This window comes from Saccopteryx leptura, chromosome 6, assembly GCF_036850995.1.
Source record: "Saccopteryx leptura isolate mSacLep1 chromosome 6, mSacLep1_pri_phased_curated, whole genome shotgun sequence".
Classification (NCBI taxonomy): Eukaryota; Metazoa; Chordata; class Mammalia; order Chiroptera; family Emballonuridae; genus Saccopteryx; species Saccopteryx leptura.
In genome coordinates, this window is record NC_089508.1 from 90,355,193 (window position 1) to 90,373,466 (window position 18,274).

Sequence of the window (18,274 nt, forward strand, 5' to 3'; positions counted from 1 at the left end):
TTCTTCCTGGTGTCAAATTGTCCCCAGAAGACTTCATCCATTGGTTCCATTTGTCTCTCATGGCAGCTTTGAAGGGTTTGTTAATGGTGACATCAAGTGGTTGGAGCTGGGATGTCAAGCCTCCAGGTATGATGGCAAGTTTTGTTTTTTGCTCTGCAGCAATCTTCTTTGTGATTTTTGTTATGTGTGCCCTGAACTGATCAAGCAGCAATAGGGCAGGTTTGTATAATAGCCCACCTGGTCTCCTTCTCCAAACTTTTTCAAACCAAATCTTCATCCCATCCTGACTCATCCAACCCTTGTCATGAATGTGGACAAACACTCCTTGAGAAATATCTTCTTTTGGCATTGTTTTGCATTTGAAAATCAGCATAGGAGGCAGTTTGGCTCCCTTGGCACAACAAGCTAGAACAGTTGTATAATGGCTATTTTCATGTCCGCTCGTCTTCATAGTTACAGTTTTTACCCCCTTCTTATCAACAGTTCTGTTACTTGGGACATCAAATTGAAGGGGGACTTTGCCCATATTTGCAATCTGTCCCAACTCAAACTGATGTGTCTTCTGACATTGAATGACAAAATGATGAAATTCAAGGACCTTCTGCTCATAGCTTTCAGGCATCTTTTGGGCAAGTCTGGTGCATGTATGCATGCTTAGTTCATTCCATTTCATGAACCTGAAATACCAGTTGTGTCCTCCTTTGAAATCAGTAACTTCTTTTTCATCAGCAATTCTTCTTGCCTCATGCTGAACCATCTTTGTGGACACAGGAATTCCAATTGCCCTTTGCTCTTCAATCCATATCTTCAATTCCTTCTCTAAATCAGGTCATTTTGCTGACTTGCCTCTCATGGCCTTCTGCCGTGGCATTTTCAGTAGGGTTTCTTTTACCCTTAGCCAGTCTCAGAATGATTTTTTAGTTGGAAGAGGATCAAACTTACGTTCAGCAGCATGATTTCCATTGACTTTGGCAAACTGGATCACTTTTAACTTGAATTCAGCAGTGTACGAAAATCTTTTCTGAGCCATTTCTGGGCAGAAAGTGGCAAAATGTAACCTATTGTAATATACCAGTAACGAGTGCGAAACAATGAATGCAAAAAAGCAGGATATGCAAGTAAAAAAACTACAACCACTGTATAAGACGCACTCAGTTTTTAGACTCCAAATTTTTCAAAAAGGGGTGTGTCTTATACATAGTAAATATAGTACTTCCTCGTATGTGCCTTGACTGGGGGCTCCAGCCCTGCCAGTGACTCCTTGCTCAAGCCAGCGACCTTTGGGCTCAAATATCATTGTTAAAAAAATCTTCCGAGCCTGTAAAAATTTTTATGAGTTTATTTAAACCAAACTGTCGACTGTGAGGTCAGTGGGCAATGGGGTAAGGTCTGGTGAGGAACCAGACCCGAGAACTTTGGCTGGAACTGCCCACACCCATGTGCGCCAAAAGAAACTTCCCAGGAGTCCTTTGGAAAAGAGTGACCGTCTGTCAGCCAATGAAGTTTTTCCATGTCATATTAGCTCCACCGCCCTAATGACCCTTTAAATTTCTACCATACTGTTTCCTCCATGCGACTTCTCTGGCCCCCATCCCCCGGACCAGAGAACCTCATCGGGTGGGATGCATTGTATAAATACTAAATAAAGCTTTTGCTTATCTACACACTTCCTGGCTACACCCTTCCTTCTTCACGGGTGGGGAAAAATACCTTACATCGACAATTGCTGGGAAGCAAAATTTCAACAGATTGAGAAAATGCTCTGGAATAGGGCAGTTTCACCACTTATTTTATACATCATAATTAAAAGGGAAGAGGTAAGGGAATTACCTGAAATTGACTGGTGATGGATTAGGGAGGCTGCAGAAAGTAAAGTGGGGACATCTCTGGGATTGGGTAAAAAGTAAAAGTGTATATACTGAAACTTTTTCTACACTAGGAGATACAAGATAAGTAAGTTAATTACCATGATAACAATAACAGTGAAGGAGTTTGGTTCCTGCTCTGGTGGAATGCCTGCCCTGAGGGGGCAGAAAAAGATTACCCCTACATTTCAGTCATGTTATTAGGTACATTATTGTAGAGGCAAAAGGCAACAGACAGGCTTCAAGGCAAGTATTGACCTTAGTTCAGATAGAGAATAACTCTCTAGGATGTGACTACTCACCACAAACTGTTTTTAGTTGGAAAGGTTTGATTTAGACCATCCTGTGTTTACCTTATTTCTGCGAGTTCACAAGGCCATTGTGTAGGCTTTCCCTCAGTTTGCGGCTACATCTTGATTTATTTTAAAAAAATCCATATCTATCTATATCTATATCTATATCTATATCTATATCTATATCTATATCTATATCTAGCCAGTATCCATGGCTGCCATCAAAGCCGCCTGACCAACCCTGGTTCAGGTTTGATTCAGACAGACAGTAAGGAATCAACAGAGCCGAAAACTGGTGGTGCATCTTCCTTTATTCCATCTCGCACCCAGTGGGCGAGAAATACACACAGTGGGAAATACTTCCTGTTGGTCAAATAAGTTTGTAAACATGATATATATGTTTGCTCGCTTGTGACTTATAATGGGTGTGGGGGACAGGCTATAAGCAGGCCGGGTTGTTGTGGCCTGGGGTTTGGTTTTGGGACTAAGCTTTTCCCCACACCCTTGACTGATTGTATGATCTGGGTGGTGCACTCTCATGAGGAATCCAATTATGCCTTGGATAAGTGATTTTTGTATCGGAGACTTCCTTGTTTGTATATTGGATTAAGGGATTTTGGTTTTCTGCACTATAAAGTGGGACAGACCAGGAGCTTGGACACACAGTTCCTGCTATCACAATTGCAGGGGCTCCCCTGATCCCTGGCCCTTCATGGGAAGAGCTGGTTTTTGCTTTTCCCTTGTCTTCTTTTGTGGTTTGCCTGTCTTGGTGAGACACCAATAAATAGGATGGTCCCCCATCCTCTGACTCCGCCATTTCTTTATCGTCTCCCGAATCCAATGGGAACCTGCATGTGAATGGCCACGATGGCGGCTCCTGGCCTTACAACTGGCGTAGTCGTCAGGATTCAGAGATTGGTATGGAGCCACCACCCTTGATGGGTGGGATAGAGTACTGGTTGCTGCTCTGGCTCCCCATGGCTGTCCTTTTAGGGGCCATGGGCTACATGTTTTTTATTCAAGAGGAAACTGCCCGAGGTCAAAAGCTTCAGCATGAATTGCAAACAGAACGGCAGAAAAGGCTGGAATTGGAGCGAGCACTGGAGAAGGATTTACGGGTTCGAGAGTTGCAGTTTACCCTGGAAGCTGAACATCTTCACTGGCAGTTGTTGGAGAAACAACTGCGGATTCAAGAGCTCGAGTCTCAGCTTCTGGCCAAAAGCCAGCAGCCACAGGAGCCTAAACGGTCACCAAAGGAGCAGCAGCATCCATGCCGGTGGATTGGCTTTGAGTCAGTGGGAGCAGGCGCTTGTGACTCCTCTTCTGAGGATGAGAAGGCTCAGGCTGAAGCTGCCATACGCACACTGAGAGCCCGACCAGTTGTCGCCAAGAAGGTAAAAACCCAGCAACAAAGAGTCCCTCAGGGGCAGCCACAGCCTCCTGCCCAGGTAATGGAATACTCTGTGGTCCGGCCCTATACCCAGGCAGAGCTGATGGAGTTGGGGGCACAATTTAGGCAGAAACCTACTGAATCCCTGGTAGCCTGGTTACTACGATTATGGGATATAGGGGTGGATGGCATCATGCTCTCCGGAACAGAGATGGAGAAATTGGCCGCCATTACCACACACTCTCCCTTGAGGCAGCGTCTTCAGAACTGCCATGGCAACCCAGGAGACCATACCCTATTAGAATGGGTGATGGCTGCCATTCGTATGGTCTGGCAGAATGCTGGAGAACTGCCAGGGGCAATGAGTCGGTGGCAGTGCTACAGTGAGTTAGTAAAGGTCCTTCGAGAACTAGGTATGAAGAATGCTGTTTTCAACCCTGGGTCTCGTGGGCCAGACGAGGAAGTGTTTACGGCCAAAATGAGGGAATTTGTCCTTGCTAGCGCCCCGTCAGCGCTTTTTGGGTCACTTGTGGCTATCTTGGGCCCCTATATGGGGCAGCCCATCAATGCAGTTACACAGATGGTAGCAGATTTGGGAGAGCTGGAGGCTGCTCGGGATCATAAAGCAGTGAGGGCTGCTGCCTATGTTTCCCCCCCAACTAACAAGGGAAACGGGCCTGTAAAGGTTACCTGAACGCAGATGTGGGTAGACTTGATTGTGGCTGGAGCAGATAAGGGGAAATTGGATGGCCAGTCTAATAAAATTCTTTTGGAGCTTTGGCGGCAGCTTAAACCAGAACAGAAGTTCCAGCCACTGAGACGAAAGGCCCCAGCAGCTACCAATAAAACGTTTGGTGCGCGCACAGCTCGGTTACAAGATTATATGATAGAGACAGCCGAGGGAGAGGGGAACTCCCAAGACCCATTGTACCAGTTTGAATAGGAAAAAGGCCGAGGGACCCGTCTAACGGGGATGGGCAGGGACCGGAGGCCACATGTGGAACTGGCTATCCACTGGTCCCCTTCCAACGTACAACAGGTGTTGGCCTTGGTGGATACAGGTGCAGAATGTTCCCTTCTCTATGGAAACCCAGAGCGGTTTGCTGGGACCCCAGTGGCCATTGACAGTTATGGGGGCCAAACTGTTCAAGTGAAGCCAATAACTATTCCATTGGGGATAGGGAGACTGCCTCCTAAGCCATATAAGGTGTATGTATCTCCTATTCCTGAATATATTTTGGGGGTAGATGTCTTGCAAGGACTGTGGTTGGAAACTACAGCTGGGGAGTTCTGGCTGCGGATCAGGGTTGTGAAGGCAGTATTGCGGGGACATGCATCACATTCCCCTTTGCAATTACCCGTCCCTCGGCGTGTGACTAACACCAAGCAGTACCACCTGCCAGGTGGTTATGAAGAAGTCACAGGGACAATCCTTGAACTAGAAAAGGTGGGGATCATCCGGCCAGCACACAGTCCTTACAACTCCCCAGTATGGCCTGTGCGCAAAGCAGATGGAACCTGGAGAATGACAGTAGATTACAGGGAACTTAATAAAGTTGTTCCCCCTTTGCACGCTGCTGTTCCCTCGATAGCTAACATGATGGATCGGCTAAGCCATGAATTGGGGACATACCACTTTGTGGCAGACTTGGCCAATGCTTTTTTCTCTATTGATATAGCTGCAGAGAGTCAAGACCAATTTGCCTTCAGTTGGGAAGGGAGACAATGGACCTTTACAGTGTTACCCCAGGGCTATTTGCATAGCCCCACCTTGTGCCATGGGCTGGTGGCTGCTGACCTGGCTAAATGGAAACAGCCAGAGGTAGTCCGCATGTACCATTATATTGATGATATTATGCTAACTAGTGATTCTCTTTCAGAATTGGAGCAAGCAGTCCCTACCCTGCTATCCCATTTGAAAGCATGTGGCTGGGCAGTTAACGAGAACAAATTACAAGGACCTGAGTTATCTGTTAAATTCTTGGGAGTTGTCTGGTCGGGTAAGACAAAAGTTATCCCTGACGCAGTTATAGATAAGATTCAAGCATACCCCGTGCCCACTACGGTAAAACAGTTACAGGAATTCTTAGGTTTGTTGGGGTATTGGCGAGCATTTATACCGCATTTGGCTCAGTTACTACGCCCCTTGTACAACCTTATTTGAAAGGGGGTTCGCTGGGATTGGACTGAGCAGGCGCAAGGTTCATTTGCAGCTGCTAAAAGAGCTGTCAAGGTGGCACAGGCCTTGAATGTGTTTGATCCTGCCAGGCCCTGTGAGCTGGATGTTCATGTAACCTCGGAGGGGTTTGGATGGGGCTTGTGGCAGCGGACAGAGCGCCTACGGCAACCTATTGGATTTTGGTCCCAATTGTGGAAAGGTGCTGAAGTTCGTTACTCATTAGTAGAGAAGCAGCTGGCAGCTGTGTATGCTGCCCTCCTGGCAACTGAGAGTATTACAACCACAATACCCGTTACAGTCAAAACAACATACCCTATAGCTGGATGGGTGAGAGATTGGGCAACTAAACCACGTAGTGGTATGGCCCAAATGTCTACCCTGGCCAAGTGGGGTGCCTATCTGCAACAACGCTGTGCTCTTAGCACCAGCCCATTGAGGGCAGAACTGCAGGAAGTCTTGGGTCCAGTCACCTATGCGACCTTAGAGTCAGGTGCAACTGGGGCTCAGGAGGCAGAACCTGAGGTCAGTCCCTACCAGGAGGGGCGGGTGCCCATCCCCGAAGATGCCTGGTATACTGATGGTTCCAGCAGGGGCCAACCTGCCAAATGGACGGCTATCGCCTTCCATCCGGCCACTGAGACTATTTGGATGGACACGGGTACAGGCCAAAGCAGCCAATGGGCAGAATTAAGAGCTGTTTGGCTAGTTGCCCATATGAACCTTCACCTCTGGTGATCTGTACTGACAGTTGGGCTGTCTATCGTGGACTGACCCTTTGGATTGCTACTTGGCACATTAACCAGTGGATGGTAATGCACCGTCCATTATGGGGTCAGGCCATGTGGCAGGACTTATGGGAAATAGGACACCAGAAGCAGGTGACAGTATATCATGTCACAGGGCATGCCCCTCTAGCCCATCCTGGGAATGATGAGGCAGATACGTTGGCAAGGGTGCGATGGTTGGAGACTGTACCTGCAGGTGATGTGGCACAGTGGCTCCACCGGCGCCTGCTCCATGCAGGACAGAAAACTATGTGGGCTATGGTTAAGGCTTGGAACTTGCCTGTGTCCTATGCAGAGGTACTTGCAGCCTGTGAGCAATGTGCAGTATGTTCCAAGGAACACCCTCGGAGACCATTGGTGTCACCTGGACAGATCCAGAGGGGTCATGTCCCACTGACACGATGGCAGATAGACATCATTGGACCCTTACCAAAGTCAGAAGGGTACCAGTATGCAGTCACTTGTGTAGATACTGCCACCGGGCTGCTTGCTGCTTACCCCGCTCATAACCCTGACCAGAGGGCAGTCATACAGGCTCTGGACCGCCTGAGTGCTGCATACGGGCGACCGCTGGTCCTTGAAAGTGACAGTGGTACCCACTTGACTGGTTCAACGGTGAGGCAATGGGCTCAAAAGCTGGGGGTGGACTGGAAGTACCATGTTCCCTACCACCCCCAGGCTGCTGGTATCATTGAGCGTTATAATGGACTCTTAAAGCAGGGACTGCGACAGGAGGGGGGCACCGGCTCTCTTACTGGATGGACACGCCGCTTATGGACAGTACTTCGGATTTTGAATGAGCAACCTCGACGGGGAAGCCCAGCTCCAGTAGAGGCCCTCCTGCATCGGACAGCTGTCCCTATTCAGTTGCAGATACGCACCAAGGACATTTTACTCAAGCCAGGTTTCGGACAGCAGGGCAATGTGCTCTTGCCTGCTCCAACAGCCCTTCTTAAAGGACAACGGCTTCAATGGACTTGGCCCTGGACTGTACAGGCGCCTCATCTGAGATGGGTGGCCTTGTTGGCACCATGGGGAAAGGGGTTAGAGGTGGACCTCCAGTTAACTCCTTGGGCAACCAGCACCTGGCCACCTAAGGTAGAAGTGTATTATCCCTTGAGTGCTCAAGGGGACAGCATTTTGAAGGGCACCTTTGTAATTTCTTTATGGCCAATAATGAGTTCCCCTATTTTACTACACATAGAACCAGCAGATGCTGGTGTATTGGCCAATAAGGTTTGGTATGCCCACTCAGGGCGGCCTCTGGTGCCAGCTACGGTGCTGTCTGCAGACAAAACTCTGGCCTGTATTCTGCCAGAGGGAAAAGATTTGCCTCTCTTGGTGCCACTGACAGCTCTCTCATTTCGCCCATAGTTTTTGATCTGTTAATCCTATTGCTGTAGTTGGTACTATTTCTGTTTATGCAATGTATCCTACTCCTTGCACAGTGACCATCATGGAAGATGCCTGTGGTTTAGATTGTAAAGCGAGCAAAAGGGGTGGAATGTTGGTCAAATAAGTTTGTAAACATGATATATATGTTTGCTCGCTTGTGACTTATAATGGGTGTGGGGGACAGGCTATAAGCAGGCCGGGTTGTTGTGGCCTGGGGTTTGGTTTTGGGACTAAGCTTTTCCCCACACCCTTGACTGATTGTATGATCTGGGTGGTGCACTCTCATGAGGAATCCAATTATGCCTTGGATAAGTGACTTTGTATCGGAGACTTCCTTGTTTGTATATCGGATTAAGGGATTTTGTTTTTCTACACTATAAAGTGGGACAGACCAGGAGCTTGGACACACAGTTCCTGCTATCACAATTGCAGGGGCTCCCCTGATCCCTTGCCCTTCATGGGAAGAGCTGGTTTTCTGCTTTTCCCTTGTCTTCTTTTGTGGTTTGCCTGTCTTGGTGAGACACCAATAAATAGGATGGCCTCCCATCCTCTGACTCCGCCATTTCTTTATCGTCTGCCCGAATCCAATGGGAACCTGCATGTGAATGGCCACGATGGCGGCTCCTGGCCTTACACTTCCCTTTCCATTCAGGGCTCCCAAAGCCACTGACTCATTTGAGATTTCCTAGAATCAAAGGCTAACACCTCGCCAGTCTTATTTACCTGTTTCTCATCTCCTTTTCCTCTACAAACTGGCTTCTTCTTCCCCTAATGAGCCACAAACTGGCTGCCTCATTCACGTGGCTTCCCTGCCCTGCCTCCATGGACTCTTCCTAGAACGTAGTCACTCTCCCCGGGAACAGTGTGATCTCTCTCCCAAATGGCCTCCTAGCTCCTCTTTTCAAAACCTTTTGCAGGAAAGCCTTCCTTCAACATACATTAGCATAACCACACCCTTTCCCAACCAAGAAGGCAATTAATGTTATCACCTAGGTAACGACCACCCACATGGGCAGTGCCATCTTTAACAAAGTGAGCATAATATATCTTTTCTGCCCAACAATATATGTATATATATTTTTTCCCCCTGACATGTGGTGGTACAGTGGATGAAGCATCGACCTGGAATACTGAGGTCATCTGTAACAACCAGTTAAAACCCTGGGCTTCTCTTGTCAAGGCGTGTGTTGGGCAGATAAAATGTATTATGCTCACTTTGTAACGCTGCCCACGGGGAGTTGCCCAGGTGATATTAATGTGTGTTGGGGGGCAGGCAGGATCGTTGCAGCCTGGGGCTTGGTTTTGGGATTAAGCCTTTCCCACCCTTTTTTGATGTGGGGTGGTACAATCCAATCATGCCTCAGAGAAGTGACTTTGTATTAGAGACTTCCCTATTTTGTATATTGGATTAAGGGTTTGGATTTCTACACTATAAAATGGGGACGGAGCGGGAGCTTGCGCTCTTGGTTCCTGAGATTATCATTAGAGGAGACAGCAGAGAGCAGAGAAAGGCCACATGGAGGAGGACAGGAGAAGCAGCCAAGATGGCAGAGTGCTGAGTGAGATGCCAGTTTGTGCAGTTTGACGCTGGAGAAGGAAGGAGATGGGGAACTGAGGAGAATAAGTCTGGTGAGCTAGAAACCTTTGATTCTAGGAAACTCGGATAAATCAGTAGCTTTGTGAGCACTGAATGTGATTGGGTTTTGGAGCCCAGTGTGTGTTTTTACTTGCCCGCCGGGTGCAAGCTAGGATTAAAGATGAAGGCCCATCAGTTCTTGGCTCCGTTGTTTCTTTACCGACTGTCCGAATCCAATGCGAACCTGCATGAGCCAGGTGGCTGTGATGGTAGCCCTGGCCTTAGATACTGGCTTTACAGCATGTATAGGAGTTGATGCTTCCTACTCCTCTCCCACTTCTATCTCTCTCTCCTGTCTCTCTAAAAATGAATAAATAAAACATAAAAAAAATTTTTTTTTGGTCCACACAAACCAACAACCATGGGTCCATGCTCAAGCCAGTGACCCCGTGCTCAAGCTGGTGAGCCCTTGATTGAGCCTGGAGACCTTGGAATTTCAAACCTGGGTCCTCAGCAACCCTGTCAACACTCTATTCATTGTGCCACCACCTGGTGAGGCAAAATATATGTCTAAGATTTACTAACTTGAGGATGAGCAAACTATACTGCTTGTTGGGCGGATAAAATGTATTATGCTCACTTTGTTAAAGATGGCGCTGCCCACACAGAAGCCATTGCCCCGGTGATATTAATATGTGTTGGGGGTGGGCTGTGGGCAGGCAGGATCCTTGTAGCCTGTGGCTTGGTTTTGGGATTAAGCTTTTCCCACTCTTTTTGATGTGGGGTGGTACAATCCCATCATGCCTCAGAGAAGTGACTTTGTATTAGAGACTTCCCTATTTTGTATATTGGATTAAAGGTTTTGATTCCTACACTAAAAAATGGGGACGGAGCGGGAGCTTGCGCTCTTGGTTCCTGAGATTAGCACTAGAGAGCAGAGCAGAAAAAGGCCACGTGGAGGAGGCCAGGAGAAGCAGCCAAGATGGCGGAGTGTTGAGTGAGAAGCCAGTTAGTGCAGAGTTTGTGCAGGGAGAAGGAAGAAGATGGGGAACAGAGGTGAATAAGTCTGGTGAGCTAGAAACCTTTGATTGGGTTCGGATAAGTCAGTAGCTTTGTGAGCACTGAATGAGTGGGTTTTGGAGCCCAGTGTGTGTTTTTACTTGCCTGCCAGGTGCAAGCTAGGATTGAAGATGATGGCCCACCAGCTTTTGGCTCTGTTGTTTCTTTGCTGACTGTCCGAATCCAATGCGAGCCTGCATGGGCCAGGCTGCTGTGGTGGTAGCCCTGGCTACTGGCTTTAAACTGCTCACAAAAATTAGGGGATATTTTATCGCTTCATATTCATTTTGTAATATCCCCAAATTTTTCTGAGCAGTATAGTTAGAATATAAAGTTTCCAATAGTGTTTGAAGGACAGGGTATTTATAAAAGACTGTTGGCATAAGGCTTCCAGATTAATATAAAACTGGTTACAGTGCAATGAAATTATCGCCTTTGGAATTTTTTAAATTAATTTATTGTGTTTACATAGATTCTAATATCACCTGTGTTCCCCAGTACATCCCCCCTGTCTCCCTCCCTGTAACGCCCTCCCCCCTTCCCTCCAAGATTTGCTTTTCTGCTCTCGTCCCATCCTATCAGCCTATCATCCCCTTTCCCTCTGTCCGCTTTCCTTCTGGATCCTTTGATCCTGCCTCTGCCTCTATTCCGTTCGTTGGTGTAAAGCCAGGAGCCATGGCTGTCACTATCAAAGCAGCCGCCCAGCCCATGAAGGTTCACATTGGATTCGGACAGTCGGCAAAGAAACAACGGAGCCACAAACTGGTGGGCCATAGTCTTTAATTCTAGCTTGCACCCAGCGGGCAAGTAAAAATACACACTGGGCTCCAGAACCCACTCACATTCAGTGCTCACAAAGCTACTGACTTATCCAAGTTTCCTAGAATCAAAGGTTTCTAGCTCACCAGCCTTATTCTCCTCAGTTCCCCATCTCCTTCCTTATCCCAGATACAAACTCTACACAAACTGGCATCTCACTCAGCACTCTGCCATCTTGGCTGCTTTTCCTGGCCAACTTCACGTGGCCTTTCTCTGCTCTCTGCTGTGATCTCTCTCCTTTAATGATAATCTCAGGAACCAAGAGAGCAAGCTCCCGCTCCATCCCCATTTTATAGTGTAGAAATCCAAACCCTTAATCCAATATACAAAATAGGGAAGTCTCTAATACAAAGTCACTTCTCTGAGGCATGATTGGATTGTACCGCCCACATCAAAAAGGGTGGGAAAGGCTTAATCCCAAAACCAAGCCACAGGCTACAATGATCCTGTCTGCCCCCAACACACATTAATATCACCTGGGCAACGGCCTCCTCGTGGGCAGCATAATCTTTAACAAAGTGAGCATAATACATTTTATCTGCCCAACAGTTGGATTCCTCATATGAGTGAGGTCATATGATATTTTTCTTTCTCTGATTGGCTTATTTCACTTAACATAATAGTTTCCAGTTCCACCCATGTTGTTGCAAAAAATAATATTTCCTTCTTTTTCATGGCCCCATAGTATTCCATTGTGTATATGTACCACTGCTTTTAATCCAATCGTCCACTGATGGACACTTGGACTGTTTCCAGGTCTTGGCTATTGTAAACAATGCTGCCATAAACATGGGGGTGCATTTCTCCTTTTCAAACTGTGCTATGGTATTGGCATATTCCTAAAAGTGAGATGGCTGGGTCAAAAGGCAGTTTGATTTTTAATTTTTTGAGGAACGAAGATAAATTTTTTAACGAAAAGAAATCTACTCTAAGGCCAGGAGCCGCCACTATTGTGGCTGTTCACATGCAGTTTCTCATTAGATTTAGGCAGATGGTAAAGAAACAGTGGACCCAAAAAATGGTGGGCCATTCCTTTATTCAATTCTTGCACCGGCCGGCAAGAAAACAAACACACAGGGCTCCCAAAGTCACTAACACATTCTGCGGTTCCACAACCAGGAGAATTTTCTCTGTTTTTTCCTACAATAAAAGGCCCCCACCAGTCTCACTGTGTTGTAAACTGACCCGTGAGTTCTCCAAAGACACCAAGTCCAGATGAATTTTTGAGTTTATTGGCTGGTGACTACAGGGGGTAAGACAAACCCAAATCTTGCAGACCCCCTGCAGTTCAGGGCCGGCTTTTTTTTTTTTTGTTTTTTAGATTTTATTTATTCATTTTAGAGAGGAGAGAGAGAGAGAGAGAGAGAGAGAGAGAGAGAAAGGGGGGAGGAGCAGGAAGCATCAACTTCCATATGTACCTTGACCAGGGAAACCAGGATTTTGAACCAACGACCTCAGAATTCCAGGTTGATGCTTTATCCACTGCGCCACCACAGGTCAGGCAAGGGCCCGCTTTTATAGACAAAACCACATACCGGTTGGGGTGGGAAAGGAGGGGCTCATGATCCTTTTGTCTAGAGGTATTCATCACTCTCATGACTTTAGGGTGAGTCCAAGTATAGGAATTCTTGACTAAGATACATAAACATTGTTTTCTAAAGGCTTTTAAGAGGAGAGAAGAGGAAAGCGTTTTCAGATAAGTTCTATCTTCTTTGCTCTGTGTGGCAAGTGGCCACAGGCACCCTTTCAGAGAATTATAGGAATTAGCTAAACTCTGACTAGGTGACCCAGTTGCCCTTGCAAGCCCTTCTTCCTGCATTCTTCTCTTTTCTTTCTCTATAGAAAGGAGGGGGTAAGAGGCCTGACTTTTCCTTTTAAAAATGGCGTTGCTAATGCTAAGTTTTATAGTTCCTTGGCACCTTATTACAAGTGGAGCTCACGATAGCCCCGTGCCCCTCACCTCTGGTTTCCCATTTGCCAACATGGCTTCTTACTCTCTGTACAAACAGGCTTTTCTCTCTTTCCCTGCCATCTTGTCTCTCTCCTTTAGTACTCTGCCTTCTCTCTGTTCTTACTCTCCAAAAATGGCTTCCTTCTTCTTTTTCTTCTCTGCTCTCTTAAAAAATTTTTGGTATGAAACCCCTCTCCCAGCAACATTAGCATAACAATGGCCCTTCCCAAGCAGGAAGGTAATTAGCAATTTCACAGATCATATACCTGTTATTGCTGCCCAGTGCCATTTTTAAAATTTTATTTTTATTTTATTTTTTGTATTTTTCCAAAGTGAGAAATGGGGGAGTGGCAGACAGACAGACTCCTGCATGTGCCCGACCAGGATCCACCTGGCATGCCCATGAGGGGGCACTGCTCAGCTCATCTGGGGTGTTGCTCCGCTGCAACCGGAGCCATTCTAGCGCATAAGGTGGAGGCCATGGAGCCATCCTTAGTGCCTGGGCCAACTTTGCTCCCATGGAGCCTTGGCTGCAGGAGGGGAAGAGAGAGATAGAGAGAAAGGAGAGGGGGAAGGGTGGAGAAGCAGATGGGCACTTCTCCTGTGTGCCCTGACTGGGAATTGAACCTGGGACTTCCACACACCAGGCTGACACTCTACCGCTAAGCTGACCAGCCAGGGCCTCCAGCGCTATTTTTAACAATAAAAGTGAACAAACTCAAAAATCATATTTTACAAAATTATTTGACCAACATGTACCAAGTCAACATGCTACTTCATAGAACCTGAATTTTAAACATTTTTTAAATTAATTTTTTATATTGAGGTGTAATTGATATATAATATTGTATTAGTAGTTTCACATGTACAGCATAATGATTAAATGTATGTTCTGATTTATGTTTTACTCAACCCGAGATAATAGTATTTCTTAATCTTAATATATGTATATTTTTTATTTATTCATTTTAGAGAGGAGAAAGAGAGAGAGAGGGGGGGAGGAGCAGGAAGCATCAACTCCCATACGTGCCCTGACCAAGCAAGCCCAGGGATTCGAACTGGCGACCTCTGTGTTTCCGGGTTGATGCTTTATCCACTGCGCCACCACAGGTCAGGCCGTATTTCTTAATCTTGCCCTTAGATTTAGAACCATCTTAAAGGGAGGGATGAGGAAAAATCAGGTAGCCCTATTTGTAACACTGTCTTTATTAGGTATGATTTCATTACCATTGCAATAAACTTTCTTCTATTTATTTCTCTAACAATTTTTATCTTTTTAAAAAAATTCAATGAGAGTAGGGGAGGCAGAAACAGACTCCCAAATCTGCCCGACCGGCATCTACCCGGCAAACCCACTAGGGGGTGATGATCTGCCTATCTGGTGTGTTGCTCTGTCGCTCATCAACTGAGCTCTTCTTAGCACCTGAGGCAGAGGCTATGGAGCTATCCTCAGTGCCTGAAGCCAACTCGCTCCAATCAAGCCATGGCTGCAGGAGGTAGGGGAGAGAGAGAGAGAAGCAAGAGGGGGTGGAGAAGCAGATGGTCGCTTCTCCTGTGTGCCCTGACCAGGAATAGAACCCGGGACATTCACACACTAGGCTGTTGCTCTACCACTGAGCCAACTAGCTAGGGCCTTCTCTAACAATTTTCCTTTCTCATTCAGTTATAAATGTTAACAGCACAATTTTCTTTTACGTATGATCTGTTATGTCCTTCTTCCTTGCGCCACTGCCATTATCATAAATCTCCAGGCATGAAGCTTAGTATTCATTGAACAGCCCTCTAATTACTCTGATTCATTGATATCTCAGATGTGACTCTGAGATTTCTTAATTTCTTTCAATAATAAAACTGGAGATAGGGTGAGAAAGAGAGAGAGAGAGAGGGAGAGAGAACATAGCACAAAGAGAAAGACATGGTGCTGATGAAATCTAAGTGGACTGGGGTGATATGAACTCACAAAATAATGATGGTATTTTTACATCTTTTAGTATTCTCATGATCCTTAGAGGAGTTAAATGGCAGAGGAGTCTTATAGCTGTATAGTGCTAGAGTAAGCACTATCACTAGGTTTAATGATTTCCAGTCTAGCACTCTTTCTACATTTTACCTAACATTCCTTTTCACAAATAAGCCAATATAATTGAGTAAATCGTGTTATTTCAGGTTGCTAAACTGTTTGAAGTTTAAAAAATTCATTGATGACATTAATTGTCACTGTCCTGAAGCCATAGCTTTGTCTATAATCTGAATAATGATTTTAAGAATTTGATGGAGGCCCTGGCCGGTTGGCTCAGCGGTAGAGCATTGGCCTGGCGTGCGGGGGACCCGGGTTCGATTCCCGGCCAGGGCACATAGGAGAAGCGCCCATTTGCTTCTCCACCCCCACCCCCTCCTTCCTCTCTGTCTCTCTCTTCCCCTCCCGCAGCCAAGGCTCCATTGGAGCAAGGATGGCCCGGGCGCTGGGGATGGCTCCTTGGCCTCTGCCCCAGGCGCTAGAGTGGCTCTGGTCGCAGCAGAGCGACGCCCCGGAGGGGCTAGCATCGCCCCCTGGTGGGCAGAGCGTCGCCCCCTGGTGGGCGTGCCGGGTGAATCCCGGTCGGGCGCATGCGGGAGTCTGTCTGACTGTCTCTCCCCGTTTCCAGCTTCAGAAAAGAAAAAAAAAAAAAAAAAAAAAAAAAAAGAATTTGATGGTTCATACTGTCAAAGAGTCTAAACTGGTGTTGCTGTCTGCTTTCTAAACTTAGATGTAGTAGAATTAAGTGCATGCTCTAAAATAAAACACATTGTTTTTTGCCATGAATCTGTGAAGTGGCCCCTCTCCTTTCACTGTCACACTGATGCATAGCTTTAAGAAGTAGACCACTGCTTGGGGGCTTAGCAGTATTTTCATTTTACAGAGACTTAGACTGTAAAGGTATTGATGAAATATGTTTTTGAAATGTGATGTTTTATCAGATACAAAAGGTCATCTAGTAGAAGGAAGTTTAAAAAGATATAGGAATCATTAGTGGAACATGAAATGGTTATGAATCTATAATTTAATCATTAAAAATTGCTAGTAACTGATTTCCCCAGAGTATTAGGCACCTTTTCTAATGAGAAAAGGGCAAGCTTGATCCTAGTTCAGCAGATGAATTTTGTTTAATTCTAGCCTCAAATTACATGCCTAAGTCGAGTCATCCATCTTTGAAATGGCCACGAAGAAAACTTAAAATTTTTTTATTAATTTTGAAAATGAGCTCAAAGCACCTTCTTTTAATTTATAAAAAGCATCTTAAATATTTAGAAAAACTTATATAATCTCTTGCATTTTTTGAATTTTAAAATAAGACATGTAAAACTGAAAATAATCTAAAGAGAAGTAACATTGGATGGTAAAGTGATGGTGCACTTTTGACCGGTCACAGGAAAGCAACAAAAGACGATAGAAATGTGAAATCTGCACCAAATAAAAAGAAAACTCTCCCAGTTTCATACCTATTCAGTGCAGTTCAATGTGGGCTCACGCACAGATTTTTTAGGGCTCCTTAGGTAGCTATCCCATATAGCCTCTACAGACTCGTCACTGATTGATGGCCTACCAGAATGGGGTTTCTCCACCAAACTGCTGGTTTCCTTCAACTGCTTATCCCACTGAGTAATGTTATTCCTCTGTGGTGGCACTTCGTTATAAATGCGCTGATATTCACGTTGCACTTTGGTCACGGATTCTAATTTAGCGAGCCACAGAGCACACTGAACTTTCCTCTGTACCGTCCACATCTCGACTGGCTTGGCCGTGGGCTGCTCCGCTGTATACACGGTGTTATGTCATCACCTGCGCATGTGCACATGCTTCCACATCATCCTGCAGAAACTGGGAGGGTTTTGTATATATATACATAATGAGATAAGAAAAATTTGAGCTATTAAGAAATGAGACTATAAGTTTCCATTAAAATATAGAACGCTTACATGCAATGATTTTGAACAACCTCTTCAAAATATTCACTAACGGAGACATCAGATTAAAGTTTTACTCAGATCCATTCTTCAAATTTTGGGCAGAGAACCTGTGTTACAAGTGGGAGAAGGAACCTGACAAGGACCAAAAAGCAAGGAGTAGAGGGAATTACCACAGAATTCCAAAACACTCTCACTTTCATAGGCAGTAAATGGATCTCTGAAGAAGGGTAGATTTAGAGAAAGCTGTAGCCAGTGAAAGGTTTGGAGAGATAGTGTTATCCCAATATAAAATGGCCAAATGGTAGCTGCATAGTTAGACTCCGAAGAGCAGTAAAGCAAATTTCTGTGAGAAAAGAAAGAAATATATTGAATAATTAAATAAGAAAAGACATAGAGAGGTCGTGGCTGGTTGGCTCAGTGGTAGAGCATTGGCCTGGCATGCGGAAGTCCCGGTTTCGATTTCCGGCCAGGGCACACAGGAGAAGCGCCCATCTGCTTCTCTACCCCTCCCCCTCTCCTTCTTCTCTGTCTCTCTCTTCCCCTCCCACAGCCAAGGCTCCATTGGAGCAAAGATGGCCCGGCGCTGGGGATGGCTCCATGGCCTCTGCCTCAGGCACTAGAGTGGCTCTAGTCGCAACAGAGTGACGCCCCGATGGGCAGAGCATCGCCCCCTGGTGGGCGTGCCAGGTGGATCCCAGTCGGGCGCATGCGGGAGTCTGTCTGACTGCCTCCCCGTTTCCAGCTTCAGAGAAATAAAAAAAAAAAAAGAGAAAAAAAAAAAAAGAAAGAAAAGACATAGATAAGTGACTGAGAGTGAAGATACCATTTGCACAGTGTTTGGACCCAACATTTATTTCTATTTGAAACTTACTCTGTGGTCATCTACCTTTGGGAATATCTTCTTCTCTTTTCAGCACCTCTCCACATCGGAGATCAATGGGATAGGACATGGCAGGTGCCACTTGGGAGAGAGAGAATCACCTTTACCTGGAGGTGTCAGTTTCCACAGAAAAT